The following is a 23,853-nucleotide window of genomic DNA, read 5'->3' on the forward strand; positions in this document are numbered from 1 at the left end:
GTGGGGGAGATGGTGGGGAGGGGGAGATGGTGGGGGAGGGGATGAGTATGGGGGAGATGGTAGGGAGGGGGTGAGGGTGGGGGAGATGGTGGGGAGGGGGTGAGTGTGGGGGAGATGGTGGGGGAGGGGGTGAGTATGGGGGAGATGGTGGGGAGGGGATGAGGGTGGGGGAGATGGTGGGGAGGGGATGAGGGTGGGGGAGATGGTGGGGAGGGGATGAGTGTGGGGGAGATGGTGGGGGAGATGGTGGGGAGGGGATGAGTGTGGGGGAGATGGTGGGGGAGGGGGTGAGTGTGGGGGAGATGGTGGGGGAGATGGTGGGGAGGGGATGAGTGTGGGGGAGATGGTGGGGGAGGGGGTGAGTGTGGGGGAGATGGTGGGAAGGGGGTGGATGTGGGGGAGATGGTGGGGAGGGGATGAGTGTGGGGGAGATGGTGAGTGTGGGGGGAGATGGTGGGGAGGGGGTGAGTGTGGGGGAGATGGTGGGGGAGGGGGTGAGTGTGGGAAAGATGGTGGGGGAGGAGGTGAGTGTGGGGGAAATGGTGGGGAGGGGGTGAGGGTGGGGAGGGGGGGAGGGGTTACATCTTTTATTCACCGGTAAGTGCTTCCGTTTAAGTGAGTGTGTGTTTTTCCAGATGCTTGTGTGTGTGTGTGTGTGTGTGTGTGTGTGTGTGTGTGTGTGTGTGTGTGTGTGTGTGTGTGTGTGTGTGTGTGTGTGTGTGTGTGTGTGCAAAACATAGTATAAATAAGCGTTTGTCCGAGTTTATACAGTATATTAGCCTACTTTGCCTTCAGAATGAGTATAAAGAAAGTTAAGAGGGTAGGAAAGTAAATGAGAGAGAGAGAGAGAGAGAGAGAGAGAGAGAGAGAGAGAGAGAGTATAAAAGCCAAATACAATACCTCCTCACCTCCTGATCACCACATACCCACACCTCCCACATACCCTCACCACATGTATATCATCCTACCCACCACTCAGTCAGCCAACACTTGTGCCTTAACATGTGCAATCTCTCCACACACTTACCAATGCCTCCATTCCCTGCAGTTATTCTAATCGCGCTTAACATGTATAATCTGAACATATGAGTATCATACCTGTGGATATTTAGAATACGTGCATTTATCCTTAACTATGTGTGACTGTGTAAGCACGTGTAATTGTTCAGCACATATGATTAACACATGTAACTACTGATCATGTAAATTCACCCTTAACACACGTATTCAACCTTAACAAACGTACACTTGCTCCAAAAAGTATCGGTACACACTCGCGAGACAATCGCTCCAGAAAGTCTCGGTACACACTTCGCGCGAGACAATGTGACACCACTGTCGATGGTTGTCACAAAATACTTAATGCTTCCATCCCACTTTGGTAAACCTGCCTTCATGAGGATGTGTTTTATTACTTACTTGTGACATTTCCTGGTAAGCATAGGTATTATATACATATTTAGAAGGTTAAAGTTAATTAATCTTGGGACGTCACGAACCATACTGACAATTCAGGATTATGACCGCTTCCCTCCTGAGCAATACTTGTACAATTTCACCTTGAACACGTACGGTATTATTACCCTGAACACAAGTACTCTCAGCCTAAGTACATGGACTCAGCGTAAGTACATGTGAACCCCTTCAACTCGTGCATTGCCCCACCCAGCACGGCCCAGCACTGCTGCCACTGTGGAGGGAAAAACACAATACATACAATAGTCTGTCAGTTGTAAGCATCATGTGCAATACCTGCAAAAACTATCCTTACTTTCCGGCAATGCTTATTCGAACAGTGCCTCAAATTTTTTATACTCTCCACCAACTTCTTATTTACATATATGCCTACTTCTATCAGTAATATTTGTCGCCATCCCCCCCCCAAAAAAAAAAAAAAAAAAATCGTTAACGGCGGCAGCATTTTTTGTAAAACCTAAGATCACCTGAGAAAAGATACATTTTTTCAGGAACTTTATAACAGGTGAGGCAAGAGGTGGTGCTCAGTGGCCACAGACACGCCACGCACCAACTCTGGCCTTGACCTGTGATACTGGCCTGTGATTGACCTGCACCAAAATCGAATCACTTCTTCCCAAACACCCACCTCCTCCAACACACACACACACACAATATGCATCAAATTTTTATTGAATGCGGAGCAGACACTGATGAGATATTTTGTTTACATACAAATATACATACATACATACATACATAAACACACATAAATACATTCATAGATACATACTTAGAAACCACTTCAATCACAATAGCTAAGCTTATGGCGTCGCCAGCGATGAAAGTCGTACCAATCATTTGAGTTTGGTACGACTTTCAGATGGAGAGAACACTTTAAGGAATTGTTGAACATAGAGGATGGAAGTAATGCGAGTATAAGTGGCTGGGGAATGGCTGGGAGAAGGAGGGAGGTGAGAAGACAGGAAGAAATCAGTAGGATACAAGTTGTGGAAGCAATGAAGAAAGTTAAATCGGGGAAAGCCCCAGGAATTGATGGAGTGTGTGGTGAAATGCTGAAGCACGGGGGAGAGATAGTAGTAGAATGGATGTGGAAGATGTGCAGATTGGCCTGGGAGGAAGGTAGAGTCCCGGAGGATTGGAAGTCAGGTATAATTATTCCCTTGTACAAAGGAAAAGGGGAAAAAGAAGTGTGTGGTAATCATAGGGGTATTTGTCTTCTTAGTATAATAGGAAAAGTGTATGGTAGGATACTTATTGAGAGAGTTAGAGAAAGAACAGAGAAATTAGTTGGAGAAGAACAGGGAGGCTTTAGGAAGGGAAGAGGTTGTGTAGATCAGATATTCATTCTTAGATCTTTAGTGGAAAAGTTTCTAGAGAAGGGAAAGAAGTTGTATGCGGCTTTCATGGATTTGGAGAAAGCATATGACCGGGTGGATAGACAAGGATTGTGGAAAGTGTTAAGAATATATGGAGTAGATGGGAAGTTGTTGAATGCTGTGAAGAGTATGTACGATCGTGCGAAGGCTGCAGTGCGTGAGGATCGTGAACTAAGTGAATTTTTCTCTTTGAAAGTTGGGTTGAAACAGGGATGTGTCATGTCTCCATGGTTGTTCAATCTGTACATGGATGGGGTAATAAAAGAGGTACAAGGTAGGGTAGTGGATGTTGGAGTGGCCCTGGTGAGAGAGGATAGTGTTTGGAAACTCCCTGTACTGTTGTTTGCAGATGATACTGTGTTGTTGAGTGAAGACGAAGGGGAGCTGCAAGGCTTGGTGGATGAGTTTGGGAGAGTGTGTAAGAAACGGAATCTAAAGGTGAATGTAGGGAAGAGTAAAGTGATGGTCTTTAAGAGAGGTGAAGTCAGTGAATGTATAGCGAGGTTGGATGGTGAGGAATTGGAAAATGTGAGTACGTTTAAGTACTTGGGTAGTGTGATGAGTAAGGATGGAGGTTTGGAGGGTGAAGTGCTTGAAAGGGTACAGCAAGGAAGAAAGGTTGCTGGTTCTTTGAAAGCAGTGATAAGAAACAGGGAAGTGAGCATGGAAGTGAAAAAGTTACTACATGACAGTATTGTGATACCAACTCTAACGTACGGAAGTGAAGCTTGGACGTTGTTGGAAGGACACAAGTCAAGAGTGAGAGCAGTGGAAATCAGTTATTTAAGAGGAGCCTGTGGAGTCACATGGAGAGACAGGCTGACGAATGCGGATATAAAGAAGCGTTGTGGTGTTGATGTGGATGTGATAGGAAGCGTTATGAGGAACACACTGAGGTGGTTTGGCCATGTGGAGAGGATGGAGGGTGAAAGACTGATGAAGAGAGTGTATGTGAGTGAGGTGGAAGGGGGAAGAGGGAGAGGGAGGCCGAGGATGAGATGGAGGGATGGGGTGGAGGGGTATATGAGAGAGGGGGGTGTGAGTTGGGAGCAGGGCAGTGAAATGGCGGGGGACAGGGCGACTTGGAGGCGATTTGTTTGTGGCCACCCCAAACGGGATTGAGGCGTCTGGCAATAGATAGATAGATAGATAGATTCGTTATGTACAAAACTTAGAAACCTAGATGTACACCAACTAATGCCGCAGTGTTCTTGAAGACAGAAACTTTGCAAAAGTAGACTGTCTGACTTAACCCGTCACGTCCCGAGGTTTTCCGCACCTCCGACATCCCCCAGTCCCGAGGTATTTTCGATTTTTTTTTTTTTGGCTAAAACCTTCGCTTTTGGTGAGAAACATCGAAAATTCATAGAGAAATCGCTCACCTGAGGTTTAAAGTCCCCAATCCAGGTAGGAGTTCCTCCTTACCTGAGTGGGTTTTCTAACATGCTGGCACCAAAGAAAACGAGTTCTATGGGAGGGTAACTATTTTATCCACTCATAAACGGTATTTATTTATTTACTTGGTACGAATGTATATGTAGTATGACAGTATATTGGTTTTCAAGCAGTAATAAAGGCATTATAAGCATTGTTTCACTCACTAACTAATCACCATACCTGACCTATTTTTGCCACACTACCTGATCATTATTTCTGGCTGTTTCTTCTTCTAATGCTATGTAAACATTGTCCTCCACATTGTCATCGATTGGGGAATCACTCTGGCCCTGAATAACTTTACTAGCCAGGTCACTGGTAACAGGTCCTTTGCCAAGACAATGGCGTGAGGGGGGGAGGGGGGAGGTTATGCAGTGTAAGGCATTGTCCCTGCTTGGTATCTTGTACAGGAATAGAGGAAGGTGTCCCGTGTATACATACGAAAAATCACGTGCGAAAATTGAAAATTGTGCAAATTAAGTACCTTGCAATTGCACGACGTACTGGTACGTCGCCGGGACTGGCAAATGCAAATCGTGGTGACGTACCCATACGTCGTCGGGACGGGGCGGGTTAATGACACTCGTGCAGTTGGCTGACATCAAATTTTAACCCACCATCCTCTTCCGTTGTGTTTCTCAAGTTAATAATTTCCAGACGAGAACAAACAGACAGATACTTCTTTGTATGTACAAAGTTCCTATCTTAATATTCCACCCACCCAACCCCAGTCCTCCTGTTCAACTGCGTCTATTTTACTCATAGGGCAAGTCCGTCGCTTACTTCCCTGACGCATCTTGTCAACGTGAATCATCTATGGGCAAAGAAACATACCAAGCCTCTTTCAGCTTAGGAATATGAATCAGAAGAGGAAAGTAACAAAGAAGAACAGGTGAAGTATTAGGCGAAGTTTTATTCTGGACTGTACTGCTGAGGACTCTTACTCGTATGGCGATCCACTACCGCACTTTTATCACCTTCCTACTTCCCTACCCTTCACTCTTCAATATTTCCTCCCCTTTCCTTCCTGTCCTTTACCCTCTTACGATCTCCATCTTATTCCAATACCTCTCCCCCATTCCCACCCCGGCACCTTTCCCCAACTCTATTCTTCCTTCCCCTTTCTCCACTTGCCCCAACACTTCATAATCAAGGCCATTCCTGTCACTCCCTCTCACTGTTCCCTCCTTACTTCAAACCTCCCTTTCCCTCTCTAACTCCACCACCTTTTCCCTTCCACTGTCTCCCTGCACCCCATCCTCCCCACCTCCATCCACCCAACGTTCCTCTTCTCTCTCCTACCTTTACATATTCTTATTCTTTAACTTTACCACTTGTCCTCTCATATCACCCCTTCCTTCCTCACTGCTTTCCTCATACCTCCACTTCCCCCTCATCATCTGTCACACACTTGCCTCTCTTCGCCTCTCATCACACATTCTCCCTCCAACCCCCCGCCCCGTCCCTGCCTCATTATTAATCCTGGCATCATTACGCGTGCAGTTTACAAACAATTGTGACATCCCAGCCAACCAGTGCTCACTGTCGCTGCTCATCAACATAATCACTTTAACTGTCATAACCACGATCATTAAAGCCTTCACTAACAGTAAGTTTTTAATTAATCTTCCTGAAACGCACAGATTCGGAATATCACAAAGCATATACATGTATACATACATGCGTACATATAGACAGGCAGACAGACAGACGAATAGATAGATAGACAGACAGATTGAGAAATAGGTAGATAGGAAAACAAGAGCAGGTGATACGGTCCGTACAATCACGAGCAAAAGTTGGCCACCACAGTCCTCTGCCAACACTGTGTCCTGCCTTACAAATTTATCTTTCCTGGTCGAAAGTCTGATAATACCCATCTTTCTCACATAATTCTTTTGCTGTATGCTTCGTACTGCTGTCACACAGAATATTTCCCGTAACACCCATGTTCACAGCCGTTATGGAAGTGTCTGCAAACATCTGACCGTGACAGTACACGGAGTTGCCGTAGTTGTGTTACTGATGTTCTACGCAGGGATGTCACCTGTCTCATGTTACTTGCCCGCTCCATGGATTCTGGCCGTCAGCGCCACTAATATTTCCTGTGTACTGAATAATTCCTGATATAAATGCTGATCCATTCCACAACGACAAATAACAAGAGAGTGAGCACTGGCTATGAAAACTAGTGGTATCGTCTTAGCAAACAAACAAACCTTTATGAATATTATTCAAACTGCGAAACTGTTCAGCTGTAATGTGGATCAATATTATTGTTTGTAAATGTACGGAGTACAGCTGCGGGGGTGAGTAGCGGTGTGTGGTTACCTATCTCCTGGAGGAGGAAGAGGAGAAAAATACTTGACGGCTTAGAATTACTGGCTATCGACTGCACGAGGATCATTACCACAGGCGATTTTGGTAAGTCTCATATTTCCCCTAATATCAGACCTGCAACAGACGATGTTACATCTAAGTCCCCAATATTACCACTGGGTGAACTGGGACAAGGAAGAAACAAACTTTGTCCAGGAATCTGACCACCTCAAGAATTCAGCTGGTGGGGGTTTGATGCATCACTGTCAGGGTGTAAACCATTTACCTATGAACAGCGTGTTTTATGGTGCTGTTCTTCCTACCACACATGGGTTTATTCAGCTCAAAAGACACTTATCGAACAGGAGGGTCAGGTGGGTCTTTCATGATTCCCTTCAGTGTGAAAGAGATCTTTCCTAGTATGAAAAAGAGACCCGGATATTACAAAAAAGCATGATCAAAAATGTCAGAGTAGTGACAGAATGAAACTCTTCAACCTCTTGCTGTTTCCTGTTGGTTTTAATTCAACTTGGGATATATTCAAACTGGATGGCTCAGATATAGCCTTAAATAACAGCTTCATTAATAGTCTAAAAACAATACAGTGAACAAAAATAATGGGTGAACAAATGATTACAGTGAATACATCATTATGTGAAAATTAATTACTGTACCTATTTTTATTAATACTGCCATTAATTTATCCAATCAGCAATGGTAATCACATTAACATGAAAAATACGGTTGAATAAGAGGGTTATAAATGGAATATGGGATTATCTACACTGAATACATAATTAATCTAGTTACAGTGGACACCGTTGTTAGATTTGCACGACATATGGCAGCAATAATGACACTGCTTACAATAATCCAAACTTTATCACTTTCATTACTAAAAGCAGTGATGTATTATGGACTCACGGTCGCGTCTTCTATAGTATTTTATTCCAGCTGACGCCGGACAATTTTCTTCAGGTGAGTGAATAACGTGAGCCTGAGGGTGTTATTACTACCATCATTAACTCTTCCATGGTGTGAACAATTCTAGCATTCTGTCTCAGCTCACGCCACACAATTACTGTGTATTCAGATGAGAGTAAACCACAGGAGCATTATTTTTATTCCGATAATTATCGTCACGTTCATATGTTTCATTCCAGAATATAGTGATGATTATTTCCGCTACTACATCATTCAGACCAATGACGTCTCTGTATACTTTATTCAGCTTGAAGGAGACGTCCCGTTGTACAATGTGTTTTTTGTATATCTTGCTACGCTTTCATTCAGCTTGGGAGACACGTGTCAGAAAAACTCACCTAAACCCTTTCACTGGAATAGTTTTCTTTTTTAAAAATGGTGCTGTTTCCAGACGGTTTTATTTAGGTACTGTGGATGGCTTGTAGTGACGGGTAACAAAACAAAGTACCGATACCTCTATCCCCTCAGAATCCTGTCGCCATTTTAGGTCATTTATGTCACTGTCACATCATTATACACAGCTTAGGCCAGACCTATCACAGTGAGGTGAGGCCAGCATCACACCACCACCACCATTACCATCATTATCATCACTACCGCCATTATCACCATCACATCATCGTTACATAAACATGGTTCGTATTCATAAATATTACGTTAAAGCAAAATTATTACTTCCAGTTCAATAAAACAAGCCCTCTAACTGTACAGAGAGAGAGAGAGAGAGCAATAAACAAAAATATACCAAGCTTCCACCATCCACTTCCTTTTTCCCAGGGTCTCATTCATCGACACAAGCGCACGGGGCTCTCTCTCTCTCTCTCTCTCTCTCTCTCTCTCTCTCTCTCTCTCAATTTTTTACCTTTTCAATCGTCTCAGTTTCCTCTCATTTCATCCATTTAATTCCCTTCTGGTCCGCATCATCACTCTGATCTCCTTTCATTTCCCACTTCTCTCTTCCCTTTTTCTCTTCTCTTTCATCACCACCCTCTTCCTTCTATCTTCCTTTCTTTTCATCCCTCAACCTCCCCTCTCCTTCAATACTCCCTGCCTCCCTTCCCCTTCAACGTTCTCTCCTTTACACATTCCACCCTTTCATCTCTCTGTCTCGCTTCTCAAGGATTTCTCTCCTATTCTTCATTCATTTCTTTTACTGTATTTCTTCCCTTCCTTCCTTTCATTCCTATACTTTTCCTTCCCCTCTCGTACTCTTTCTTTCCTCTCTCATATACAGATATTTTCTCCCTTGCTCCTCCCTCCTTTTCCCCTCCTTTCGTCTCCCTCCCTTCCCATTCCTCCTTCCGCCTCCATTCCCTTTCGATTCCTCCTTTTATCTCCTCCCCCAGTCTCTCTCCCTTCTTCCACTGGTCCTTTTCCTCCCCATGTTTTCCTTTCTGTTCTCTCTCTTTCTATCCCATTACCTTTCCCTTCTTTCCTCCCTTTCCGTTGTTTCATTTCCCAGTCTTTTCTTCCCTGTTCCTCCATCCCTTCCCATGCTCCTCTCCTTTTTCCATATATTTCCTCTCCTCTGACCTTTCTTTCCATCCCTGTATCTGTCTGTTCCCTCCCATCTCTTGTCTCCTCTCCCCCTCCAAATTTCCTCTCTCTCTCTCTCTCTCTCTCTCTCTCTCCATTCCTTTATCTTTTTATTCTCTTCCTTTCACCATCTCTAAATCTGTCTTATCTTTCTTTCCCTCCCATTCCCGTATTTCCTCTACCTTCTCCTCCTTTTCGTCTCCTCTCTTCCTCGTTTTCCCTCCTTTATTTTCCCCCTTTGCATTTTCCTTCTCTTTTTTTTTTTTTCTTTTTTTTAAATTCCTCTTCTCCTTCTAAGTATTTTCTATCCCCCTTTCACCCTTCCAAATCCTCCCCCCCCCCCTCTCCTCTGTGACCGATGTTCCTGCCTGTAAGCAGAGTTCGGCTGAGTCTGTGAGTCTGTTTCCGTGTCGGGTCGAGATTTACTGAGACGAACATGGCAGTCAGTCCGTCTCCGACCCCTCCCTCTCGGCCCCTTCTCGCTGAATTGAGGGCCGCTCTTGGAGGGTCGGACTGTCAAAATAAGTCCGGATTTCAGGCAGGGATCAAAGTCCGAATACTTGGTGGGGAGGGAGGGAAGGAATCTGGATTTGTGGTAAGAATCAAAGATCGGATACTGATAAAATGTCCTGATTTGAGACAGATCTCGGTGGTGTCAGCAGCAGTGTAATCAGGCAGGCCAATAACTGTCACACGGGACGTTCAGTCGTGATAAACAGAACTGAATCAGACTTGGACAGACGTTGCAAGCACATTGCTTCAGGGTTCAGTACTGAGTCCTATTCTGTTTTAAATTTCCATCAGTGATACTGATGCTGGCTTGTGATGCAAAATATCCAGATTTCCTGATGATGTACAACCTTCTAACAAAACGGATACATCATTACAAAGAGAAGTGATTAGGGTAGATTTTCGAAAAAAAAAAAAAAAAAAAAAAGTTTAATCAGGATCAAACAAGGCAGATAAATTTCAGTATCAATAAATGAAAAGCACGACATATTGGCAGTAAACATTAAAAACCCAGCAATACTATAAACAATACTCATGATAAACCATGGCATACACTGAGTTTATCATAGTAGTTGATATGAAACGAAGCAACCAGTGTACAAAGGCTGTAAAATGTGTTTGTATATGTAATTCTGGGAACCACGACAGATGCAAACCTGTGTGAACTTATATAATTATATGAACATAGTACTTCACTCTCTTAAATGTCCGCCCTCGAGTGGGACTGAACTCAGGTAAGGAAAAGATTACTGTTGGAAACTTGAGTGTTTTAGTTAGTTTTGGCATTACTGTGTGTGTCTGATTTCCAGTAACCGAGACACAGAGAGAGAGAGAGAGAGAGCAACAAAAATCGTTGTGTAAATTTTTCGTGTTCTCATTTTTCCTTGTATTCATTTAGTTATCAAATATTTCTTCGCTAACAAAATCAGTTATCTTAACTGACCATACAATATTTACACCACCAGTACCGCCTTTAACTCTTTCATTACTAAACCTCACTCTGAATATAATCGTCTGAGGTGAGCGAGAAAAAAACGTACACCATCTGTCATCCCAGGGATGGGGTCCACTGCTTCCAGCCTTTCCAGTTTCCTCTCCTTCCTCGCTCTGGTCATAATCCTGCCTCCTTTCCCTCCTTCCTTCATTCCTGTCCATTTCCATCTTTTGTTTTATTTTTTCAGTCACGTTTCGTCTCCTTCCTCCTTACCTGTCTTTCTTCCTTTCAACTTTCATCTCTTCCATCCTTCCTTCCGTTTTTCTTTTCTCATTCTCCATTGCTAGCATTTTTATTTGTTTTTTTTCCGACTTTGCTGTCATTTTTATTTGATTTTTTCCGGCATTCCTCCAGTTTTCCTCTCCTTTCTACCTCCTGTCACCTCTTCCTTCCTCCCCCCCCTCTCTCCAGCTCTGTCTTATCTAACCACTATCACCCTCCCTCCCTCCCGCGCCATCCATCTTCCTCTACTTCAAAAACAGGAGCCTCCTCTCTCTCTCTCTCTCTCTCTGCACCAATCATTCTCCATTCCAACATTACAAACTAAAATGGCACTGTTGGCAGTTTCCGGTCATGGTGTGAAACACCCTCAGTGCTACGACCGTGGATTTGCCCTTTTCTCTCTCTCTCTCGATTTACTGTTCTCCCTTCTTCTCTCTTTCCATGCTACTCCCACCCTTCTTCTTTTACCTTATTCCCTTTTAGTACTTTCATGCTGCTAAGACTCATCCTCAGCTGAATAAAATCGTCTGGTGGCAGTTGGGATGGAGTATAAGAGTTGTCCCGAACGTGAGTGCATGGGGTTACCTTCCTTCACTCCCTTTTATACACCTATTTTACCACTTCTTCTCCTTGTTTTGCTTCTTTTGCTTCTATGCTACTTATTTACCTTTGTCTCCATCTGTCATTCCTGCTTCAGTTCTCTCCCTATTAACACACTCAGGCTCCATGACTCACTTTCAGCTTAATAAAACCGTCTGGCGTAAGCTGGACTACAATGCCAGAAGACACGACCGAGAGAGGGTTGACATCTTATCTTACATCTACGTTGTTGGAGAGGGACGCCTTCACATGGTGGCAACGATGTAACTGGGCGGTGGAGCTGCCTGGTTAAACTAACATCCCACAATCCCCTCTCTAGGTGGCTTGCAGAAGAAGGGCATCGTCGGCCTGCAGTCCACCGAGTTCACTTTCAGATAAGCCTGAGATTACTACAACAACAACAACAATAACTACTACTACTATTGCTACTATTACTACAAATAATAATAATAATAATAATAATAATAATAATAATAATAATAATTTCCTCTGCCCTACCTCTTACCTTTTTACTTAACCCTCTAAAGGATGCGTTTTCGCTAATACTTTATTGCAGCAGAACCCAGATGATTTTAAATAGTTGTGATAATGATAGGAGACTGACAGCGCTGATCTTTCTTCCTTAGTTTTCCTTCTCTCTCTGTCTCCTATTTTCTTCCAACTTTTATCTCTGCATCATCATCCTCCCTTTCTCCCTTTCCTCTTCTTTCACGCTTCCCTCTTTTCTTCCTCCCACCTCTCTTCTTTCGTCGCTTTTTTCCCTCCCTTCTTCAGTCCTTCCCTCGTCTTCGTTCATACTCTTCGTAATCTTGCTTCGTCTTTCTCTCGCTTCTTCCTCCCTTCATCCCTCTCTTCTCTTCTCCTGCTTCCTTCTGTCCTACCCCTTTTTCCCTGTCTACTCCTCCCTCCATGCTTTTCATCTTCCTTCATCCTGCTACCTCTTCTTTCTCTCTCCTTCCTTCTCTCGTACCTCCAATCCTTTCTTCCTTCCTTTCATCCTTCCCTCTCCCCTTCCTCTTCCCGTCCTCTTCTTTCTTCTCTCACTTTGCCTCGCCTCTCTCCAATGTTTCCCTCCCTTCCTTACCTCCAAAGCAAACAACCAATCCTTCATTATAATGACAATACTCTCTCTCTCTCTCTCTCTCTCTCTCTCTCTCGCTCGCCTCTCTCCAATGTTTCCCTCCCTTCCTTACCTCCAAAGCAAACAACCAATCCTTCATTATAATGACAATACTCTCTCTCTCTCTCTCTCTCTCTCTCTCTCTCTCTCTCTCTCTCTCTCTCTCTCTCTCTCTCTCTCTCTCTCTCTCACACACACACACACATACACACACTTACTTCCCCCTCCTCTGCCTCTCTTTTTCCCTCATTCTCTTCTATTCATCAATCCTTTCTTCCTCCTCCCACTCCCTCCTCCCTCAAACACCCATTCTCCTTCCTCCAACTCCCTCCCTCCTCCTGTCTACCAACAAGCTTTCCCTGTTTCTCAAATTACCTCCTTCCTTCCTCCTTCTTCCAACTTCTCTCCTACGCTACCTCCAAATTCCTCCCTCCTCCTGCATACCTCTAGCCTCCTTCTCTTTCGTTCAGATCTTTTCTTATTCTATCAGCGTCTTTTTCTATTTCCCTACCTCCTTCCTTCACTCTTCCTCCTTCTCCTCCTCCTCCCCTTTCTCTTCTTCTTCTTCTTCTTCCTATTATTACCTCCGCCAAGGAGGTTATGTTTTCACCCCTGTCCGTTTGTTTGTTTGTTGGTTGGTTGGTTTGTGAACAAGATTACACAAAAACTACTGGACGGATTTCCACGAAACTTGGTAGAAGAATGGGCCTTGGCCCAGAATACACTCCATATAAGTTTTGATGCGGATCCGGATAAAGGTGCGGATCCTGGAATTTTTTTTAACTTTCTTTAACATTGCGAGATAGGGCGTTGGTGGAGGTATGCGCTCTTCTGAGTGCCATTCTAGTTATTATTATTATAATAATAATAATTATTATTACCCTCCTCCTCCTCCTCCTCTTCCTCCTCACATGTCAACACAGAATGAAGGAGAGGAAGGGGTGAAGGATCTCAAGGAAAGAAAAAAAGAAATGGGTGAGGAAGAAACGATGAATATAAAGAAAGACAGAATGATGGATATATGTGTAGGGAAACGACTAAAATGAATGAATGAATGAATGAATGAAGGAAGGAAGGAAGGAAGGATGGATGGAAAGAAGGGACTGTAGGCGAGAGTGAATAATCTAGTCAACAGTCGCTGTCGTAAGCATGAAAGAGAAAATAATGGTGTATGGATGGATGGGGGACTAAAACATAAATGAATGATGAATTAAAAAAGAAAAAAGGACATAGCAAAGATGGAGTGAAGGACTGAAGAAGGAAAAAGGAAATGAGATGAAAAGAAGAAAGAAGGAAGGAAGGAATGAAGGAAAGTATTGAAGAAAAACTGAATGAATGATGAAGGGAATAAAGGAGAGTGAAGTAAAGGAAGAGTGAGTGAAGGAGTGAAGGAGGTGAGCGGCGGCGTCACAAGAAGGCCAAGGATGCCTGTCCTTTCATCCATTAACCAATCCAATCTTAAGTCAACAAGATTTCTTACTTCTCTCCTTCACACGGCTCCAGCTCTCTCTCTCTCTCTCTCTCTTTCTCTCTCATATACAAAATCACACACACACACACACACACACACACACACACAAACCACTTTCTTTCTAAGTACACAAAACACAGGAGAACAAGTTATGAATTGAAGGAAATAGCACACAATTATGGCAGTGAAATGCTGAAAAAATGAGTGATACTAAGTAGATATAATATTTACACGTGGAAAATACTGCAGGAAATTCTGACCCCACCTAACTGACCCCTAACCCAACTCAGCTCCTTTAGTATGGGACCTTTGTGAACAGAAAGAGGAAATAATGGGTCAAAGCAGACCAAACACAAGAATACACAAGACAAGGGATGATAGAATATAAATAAGAAAATAATAATGCGCATAACAAAGATATATAAAAAGTTTAATACAAAAACATATATATATATATATATACATGAAAAAAAGAGAGGCGCCAGTTAAAATGACGAAGGAAACAAATAAGAACTGGAACGTACCAAAAATGTATTGGAAACTAAAAAACAAAAAAATTAAAGGAGGAGCAAACAGAGGGTCACCACAGAAAAGGAAGCAAAAGTCCTAAAGTAAGTGAAGAAATAAAGATACATGAAATTAAAGAAACAAAGGAAATACCAACGAGTGAAAAGACAAGGAAAATACCCAAAAATTTAATGTAAAAAAAAAAAAAGACAGGTACAGGAGATACAATAGAAAAAAAAAAAAAAAAAAACTGAAAGTAAATACATCAGTAAATACATCTGAGGCAATGAAAAAAACACTATCAAAGGCAACGAAGCAAATAATATAACAAAAAAGAAGGAAACTGAGGACACAGTGGAAAATATCAAGGAGTCAAAGGACAGGAACTAGGAGGGACTTTTCAGGAAAAAAAAGGGGGGGGGGGAGATAAAGGAAAAGAAAAAAAGAGGAGGGAGGGAGGAAGAGTGCAAAGGAGCAGGAGAGAGGAACATGTCGATAGAACAGTGGAGATGAGGCGAGAGGAAGGGGAGGTGGAGGGGAAAGGGAAGATGTAGAGTGGGGAAGGGAGGTGTAGTGACCAAGGGGGAGGGGAGTGAACTTCCCCTAACACGAAGACAAATGCCCTCCCTTTCCTTACCCCACTTTTTGCTCCACATCTCCACCATTATATCTATGTTGATAACCCCGTAGGCTGTTGGAGTGTGGCCGTGTGGCTGTGGGTTTGGCTGTGGATCTTGTGATCTGAGAGTTGTAGTATGACGGTGGTGAGTTATGGACTGTTGGATGTGAGATGGGTGTTGTTCGGCTGGCTGGGGTTGATGGGTTGTGAACTAATGAATCGTGATGCAGTAGCAGTTGCAACCCCACGCTCAGGTGAATGTCAACACGCAGGACTGCAGGCTTAAGTTCTCCTTCTCCTGCAGTCTTCCTTTCGCAGGACAGGGAAGCAGATGAGAGATGATTGCATAACTGTGTAGTTGAGATGACCGGCTATATCGGTGCCACCACATGAAGGCATCCCTCACCAGACCCACTGTCAGCAGCAAATTAGTGAGTTGTTAGTTGTGGGATGCTAGTTGTGATTTGCTTTAGTGCTGGCCTGTGGCCTGTAAGGTTGTAGCCTAATGTCAGTCTTTAAATTGTTGGTTGTGATATGCACGTTGTGAGGTGTAGATGGGAACTAGTTGTGGTTGGTAGTTTTGGTTCGGAGAGAGAGAGAGAGAGAGAGAGAGAGAGAGAGAGAGAGAGAGAGAGAGAGAGAGAGAGAGAGAGAACCACTCCCGTAAATGGAAGTGGTTATTTAGCACAGCATCACAACACAGACCAGCCTCGATTACGATATTTCATAACCCCACTGTAATTCCATTACAATTGGTGTGGGTTCACACCATTATCCTAACACCCTTAGCCTTTTTAGTACGCTGAATTATTTGCTTACTGTATTATATTCTGCTGCCATCAGACTTTTTTTTTTTTTTCCAGCGTACAGGACACCTGCTGATGTGAATGGATTAACAACTGTCTCCATGAACTCATTTTATTGGGGAACCGTGTCTAATAGGCTAATTGGTTTTGGGCTCAACTATACGGTTTTATTTTGCTAAGGAAGGACTCCCGTTGTTAATGGGTTAACTATTTCACTTACCCCTTGATTATGACAACACTTATTTTATTTGTTACACAAGACGATTTTATCAAGAATAGTAAGGACTGTTTGTACGGCTGTTGTAAAAACAATCTCAGGTACTCCCTATTATAGGATGAAATAGTCACTAATTTATGCTTGTTACCACGAAACGACTGGTGTCAGCATGAGAAAATGGAAACTCGTGAGAATGACAAAATCAATCTTCATCAACCCATTCAGTACTATGATGCCTAACACTTTTAGACTCTAACAGCATACGACTTTATTCAGGTTACGGGATACCTCTCGTACTGAAGGGGTAATGAAGGGCCAGGGACAGAGGGGGTGGGGTGGGGGAGGGGCACAAAGAATGATGCTGGGGAGTAACGAGGGTACCTGACCTGAATCCACGTCACTGTCTGCAGTAAACACACTAACGGTAATGACTAGCTCTGTCTGTCTGTCTCGTGGTGTGTGTGTGTGTGTGTGTGTGTGTGTGTGTGTGTGTGTGTGTGTGTGTGTGTGTGTGTGTGTGTGTGTGTGTGTGTGTGTGTGTGTGTGTGTGTCCATAGTGACGCAAAACGGCAGCTACACCTGTATCTCACTAGACCGGATAAACACAGGTCACAAGAGAAGCATTTAGTTCCTCGCATAACCCACTTGTTTGTCGTTCCGTTAGATCCGGGGTTCGATCCCGGATGGGGACGGATATGATCACTAACTCGTTAGGCTGTGACAAGTTTGTGTGTAGTGGATCAAATCGTCCGTAGCAGGCTAGAATATAAGGCGCAGTGCTCTGTTCTCAGCCAAAACAGTGTTAGTCTGGAACATTTGTGCCACACATCTCTCTCCTTTGGTAAAATCATCTGACGTTCGTCAGAAGGAAATGCAAAGTTGGAATATCGCATGTAATGGGCTTAAGCTTTTACTGCGATGCTGTCTGTTAATTCTGTGATCTCCAGGCGATTTTATTTGGTTTAGAAGAGACTTTGAATTGAGTGGGTAAACCGTGAATCCATTCATTACGAAAGAACTTTTTTAACTTCTTTGATGTGTGTGTCTTCGTGTAGGCTATTTTTGCTGCTACCAGATTATTCATCTTAAGAGTGGCTCCTAGTTTAGAGAAGCTTGCGATGGTTGTATCTGCCCTTTACATTTCGTTAGGTCTATCCAAAAATGAATTTCGCCTGGACCCCCCTCAAAAAAAAAAATAAATAAATAAATAAATAAATACACTGCAGGGGATAAGTGAATGAATTCTCTTCTTCCACTTCCATTTTCTATTCCGTGTGTGTGTGTGTGTGTGTGTGTGTGTGTGTGTGTGTGTGTGTGTGTGTGTGTGTGTGTGTGTGTGTGTGTGTGTGTGTGTGTGTGTGTGTAGAGAGAGAGAGAGAGAGAGAGAGAGAGAGAGAGAGAGAGAACCGTGTGTGGTGTGTGGTATTATAGTAGCTACTTCAGTTTCACGAGACTGCTGCAAGAGGCGCTGCGATCGATCCGCCAGCAACATTTTATTTACAATTCACGACTAATGGAGAGTTGGTCTTTATACTCGTGTTGTTCAGGGGCAACAGAGAGTATTGGTAGGAGTGGGAGATGAGGCTGGTTGGTAGCAAAGGAGTACTGGGAAAAGTGGGAAGTGAGACTGTTTGGTAGCAAAGGAATATTGGTAGGAGTAAGGAGAGTGGAAGGGGGGAAGGATGGTGAGTGGGAGGGGGGGAGGGATTATGAGAGAGGGAGAATGAGATATGAATGATAGTGAGAATGAGAATGTTGTGAGAGTAAGAGAAAAATGTAAGAAACAATATGCGAGAGTAATAATGGTAAAGGAAGATAGAAGTTGAGAATGTCAGCTGAAATCAGAGGAACGTGAGAATGAGGCGAGAAACATGTGAAATAAGAGGTAAGATAGAGGTGAAATAAGAGACAGAAAGGGGCAGTAAGGGGAAGAGGAAATGTTGGGAAAGAGGGAGTAAAGGGAATGGGGAAGTAAGGGGAAAGTGGAAGTAAGGGGAAAGGGTAAGTAAGAGGAAAGGGGAAGTAAGGGGAAAGGGCAAGTAAAGGGAAAGAAGAAGAAAAGGGGAAAGCGGAAGGGGAAAGGGGAGGTATGGGAAAAGGATATGAAGAAAAAAAACAAAAGGCAAAGGGGATGTAAAGGGAAAGGGAAATTAAAGACAGTGGGAAAGCGGGATAATGAAGGGACTGGAGGAGTAGGAAGAATGGAGTCAGCGAGATGGTGAATTGTGGTTAGATGGAAGAGGCAGCTAGACAGGCAGGAAGGAGCTTGACTGACCGATGGCGGTGATTGTGGAGGCACGGAGAGGAGAGAAAGGAGTGAATGGGAGAAGGAGGACAGGAAGTGGGTGAAAAGGGAAAGGAAGGAGGAGGGGAGAAAGAAAAAGACTGGTGAGAGGAGAGGAATGAGCTTCATAAAAGAGAAAAAAGAGGCAGTGGAGAGGGTGAGAAGGAGGAAGAAAAGTAAGTGGGAGAAACGGAAAAGGAAGGGAAAGGAAGAGGAGAGAGGAAGGAGTGGAACAGGATAGAAGAATAGCATGCTGACCGATGAGGGTGACAATGGAGGTACGAAGAGATGAAGGGAAGATGGAAAGAGGAAGAGAAGGTAAGTGGGAAGAAGGGAGAGAGGGAAGAGCGAGGGAAGGAAAAGATGAGAAGAAAAGGAAGGGACGGATAGCAAAGGAAAGGAAAATGGGGAAAAAAAGAAGTGACAGTGGGAAAGTGAAATGTGGAGGAAACAGGAGATTGAATGGACAGGATGTATTGGAAGAGGAAAGTTTAAAAGCTTTTTTTTAACGTCTGCAGTTTTTATTATTATTATTATTATTATTATTATTATTCACTCTATCATAATTATCTTCATACATTATATTACTAAACTGACCCATCATCATCATCACTCACCGTAACACCTAGACAGGGAAAGCACCCTGCCAAACAAAGGGGGGTGGATGTCTGTGGCAAAGTTTACACCTACATGCTGGCCTAATTAAACAACAGGCTGGCAGGAGGTAAACGTGGAGAACGAGGTGGTGAGTCGGGGAGGGGGAATATGGGAACTAGATCAGGAAATTAAATCATATTTAATTTTAATTACTTAAGCCAAGCGCCGCTTGCTGTAAGCAAAGCTAAATTATGACATCTTAGCTTACATCATAAAACTTACCGTAACTTAGTCGAACCGAACTTAATAAAGCATAACATTGCTAATCTATCCTAGTCTATTTTTACCTCACCTAACTTAATCTGGCCAAAAAGTAAATACCATAAACTTTTGTTCACGTCAGGCTGACAGACAGCAGACAGACAGGCAGACCGACCGACCAACAGAGGCAAACAGACACTCAGACAAAGAGAATGGGAACAAATTCAGAGACATACAAACAGATAAGGAGACAGACATAGAGACAAAAAGACAGAGGAGACAGAACCAGCAGGTAGATATACTGAGAGACCATCAGGCGGGCAGAGGGAATATTAAATTGGGAGGCAGGAGGCCAGATTAAGCAGTCAAGCAGAGGAGGTGGAAACACAGGCAAGCAGACAGACAGACAGACAGAAAGACAGGCAGGCAGGCAGCCTAAGACAGAGAAGACAAGCAACGAGGTAGTAAAAGACACGGTTATACTAAGAAGAGAGAGAAACAGAAGAACTGACAGTCAGAGAAGGAGACAGACGGTGAAAGGTAGTCTTACCGCTAATGAGAAAACAGACAGACAAAGACAGATATAATGAGATAAAAGACAGACAAAGACAGAGGAGACGGACAGAGATTGGCATATATAGTGAGAGAGAGGCAGGTGGTCAGACGGAATATTAAACGTGCAGGGATGGAAGTGAGATGAGGCAGTCCAGCAAAGACACCGGATACAGGAGTCAATCAAGTCCAGTTACCTCAGGAAGGCGGCGCGGCGACCTGCGGGTGACAGTCTTAACCAATTTACTTTTAATAATACCTTTACTACGACATACCGTTCTTAAGCTAAATACAGATCATTTGAACGTAGCAAGGCCTAACTAGAAAGCACTCAAAGGTCGCAGAGCGCATGTCGAATGAATTTATGATTTACTCTTGTATTTCCTCTTTCTTACAGCGGATACTTATGTAGTCTCACATAGTCAGCTAATTCTAAGGTCAGCGCTGGTACACAGTTTCAGAGAGCGCATACCTCTGCCAACATAGCTAAGATTTACGATTTCTGCGTCCGGATACTGATCAGCCTCAAAACGTAAATAACTCTTCCTTGATCCACTGCCCACCTATCCAAAATATTTCACTGAAATCCAATAAAAAGGTTTTCAGATGTCCTGTAGACAAACACAGAGAGAGAGTCACGAGTGAACACAAACAGAAACCTCCTTCCAACATTACCATCACGACCACTACCACCAGTACCACCACTGCAACTACCAACAGTTCCATCACCACCACAACTACCATCATTATTACCACCACTAAAACTACCACCATTACCACCACCACAACTACAACCATTATGACCACCACAACTACAACAATTACCACCACAACTACCACCATTACCACCACCACCACAACTACCACCATTACCACCACCACCACAACTACCACCATTACCACCACCACCACAACTACCACCATTACCACCACCACCACAACTACCACCATTACCACCACCACCACAACTACCACCATTACCACCACCACAATTACCTCCATTACCACCACCACAACTATCACCAGTATCGACACCACAATTACCACCACTACGCCACCAATTACCACCATTACCACCACCACGACTACGACCATTACCACCATCACAACTACCACCATTACCACCACCCTAACTACCATCATAACCGCCACCACAACTATCAATACCATCACAACTAATACCATTACCACCATCACAACTACCACCATTACCACCACAACTACTACTATTACCACCATCACAACTACCACCATAGCACCACCACAACTACCACCATTACCGCCACCACAACTACCACCATTACCGCCACCGCAACTACCATCACTACCACCACCACAACTACCACCATTACCACCACCACACCTACTACCATTACCACCACCACAACTACCACCATTACCACCACCACAACTACTATCATTACCACCACCGAACCTATCATCATTACTACTACCACAACTACCAACACCACAACTAAGTCGTCGGCCTGGCATGTCAACAACCCTGACACAGACAGAGGGCTGGTACTACAATCCCAGACAGATCATCTTTTCATACTAAACAGTCTAGACCAACATACCCATATCCCACACCAAGCCCTCTTCCTCCCATCATCTCCAGACATCACCTTCTGCTCCCCAAACCTCGCCCCCACTACATCATGGAGAGTGGTCAAAACCCTAGGTTCTGATCACCTCCCAATCATCATCACTACCAAAACCAGAATCACCCCAGCTGGCCACAAACACACATACACTAATTATAAGACAGCCAACTGGGAGGCCTTTGTAACTGAAACAGAACAACATCTCGAAACACTAAACAGTACACCCATCACAAACATCAACACCGCGTGCACACTTTCAATACAATTATACAAAACGCAGACAAAAGACACATCCCTAGAGGCAACAGAAAGAGACACAACCCTAACTTCACACCAGAAATTCAAGGCCTCATCAGACAACGGGACACACTGCGACACTCCCCAACACCCCATACACAAGACACCATACAACAAATACAAGAACTCAACACTGAGATAAACAATAAAATATCAGAACAGCAAACACTAAACTGGAAAAATTACCTCCAAACACTTGACCACAAAACAAACATCAGCAAACTCTACAAAACACTAAACAGCATCACACTTTCCAACAGCAACACAACACAATCACACGCTGACATCACAACAACAGACACCATACCCTCAAACAAACAACAAGCAAACACTCTCATCAATCACTTTTCACAAGTCAGCCATCTAAACCCCCATCCCGAAGACCGACGTATCATCCGACGTAAGAGACAGTTCCCCACAGACCCAGCCTACGCACCTTTCACTTACAACCAGACGAAGCACATCATTAACAACCTCAAGCATTCATCTGCCTGTGGACCAGACAACATAAGCAACATTCACCTTAAACACCTAGGACCACAAGGCATACAGGCACTCACCAACATATCAAACTACAGCTACTAACACAACATAATACCCAACATCTGGAAGCATGGCAATATCATCACTAGCCGTAAACCCAACAAAGACCCCACGTTATCCTCCTAACATCGCCCCATCACACTCCTCTGCACCCCCTCTAAAGTCACTGAACGACTGGTACTACAACTAGTCACACCTCACATTCCCCTAGCCCAGTCACAACATGGTTTTAGGCCACTACACTCCACAAACACCCTTCTTACAGACCTTACACAGAGAGGTTTCAATGGCATGAATTCAGCTAGGCCACCACACAGAACATTCCTAATCACACTAGACATTAGCAAAGCTTTTGATGCCATCCCCCGCCACAACCTCACAAACAAAATACTCTACACAAATATGCACAATAACACAAAAAGATGGCTGGCAAACTACTTAGCAGGCAGATGTGCACACGTAACATTTGCCGGTCAGTCTTCTAACATCAGAAACTTCACAAACGGCGTCCCCCAAGGATCTGTTTTGTCCCCTACACTCTTTAACCTATACATGCACGACATTCCCACACCCCACACACCACAGATACACATAGCTCCCTATGCAGATGATATAACACTTACATGCACGCACCAAAACACAAACACAGCTGCACACATCATTCAACCTTACCTCAACACACTACACGAATGGTTCACCATAAACAGGCTCAAAATTGCCCCAGCCAAATCTACAGTGACTCTTCTCACAAACTGGACAACAGAACACAGTCACATCCCACACCTCACCATAAACAACACTCCCCTACCACACACACACACACATACACACACAAAATCCTTGGTGTAACATACAATACATCAATGTCATTTAAACAACACATCACAAACATTAAAAATATAATAACACCAAGACTCAATGCTTTAAGGTCACTTGCCCATACAACATTCGGACACAACAAAGAAACTACCACCACAGTATACAAACAATACATACGTTCAGTGATGAATTATGCAAGCCCTGCCTGGGCTTCTAACCTCACCAAAACACACTACAACACTCTACAGACCATACAGAACAAGGCCCTAAAAATAATCACAGGCTGCACAGCTACTACACCCACAGACCACCTACATCAAGAAACCAAAGTCCTCAAAGTCAAGGAACACCTAGACATGAGAGGCACCCAGTTTCTTGCGGCAGCCTTCACAAACCCACAACATCCACTACAGTACATGGCAGCACATCCACCCACACCAAGGAACATCAAAACAACACCCAGCACACGATGCCATACACAAATACTGTCATCTCTCCCCCCTCGCCCACCTCAGACCAGCTTCCAGAAGCATATCCACACTCAGATCACTCGCCGCTCCATTCAGTCACTTAAAGACAACACACAGCTACATGCACGGCCTCCTGACATCCACCCATCTGAATCCTACCTTCCTCGTGAGGACAGGGTCCACCTGGCCAGGCTGAGATGTGGGCACCATCCAGCCCTCTTAAGCT

Source organism: Coenobita brevimanus, chromosome 58 (genome assembly GCF_032717465.1).
Source record: "Coenobita brevimanus isolate Jiangsu-jjx chromosome 58, ASM3271746v2, whole genome shotgun sequence".
In the NCBI taxonomy this organism is placed as follows: Eukaryota; Metazoa; Arthropoda; class Malacostraca; order Decapoda; family Coenobitidae; genus Coenobita; species Coenobita brevimanus.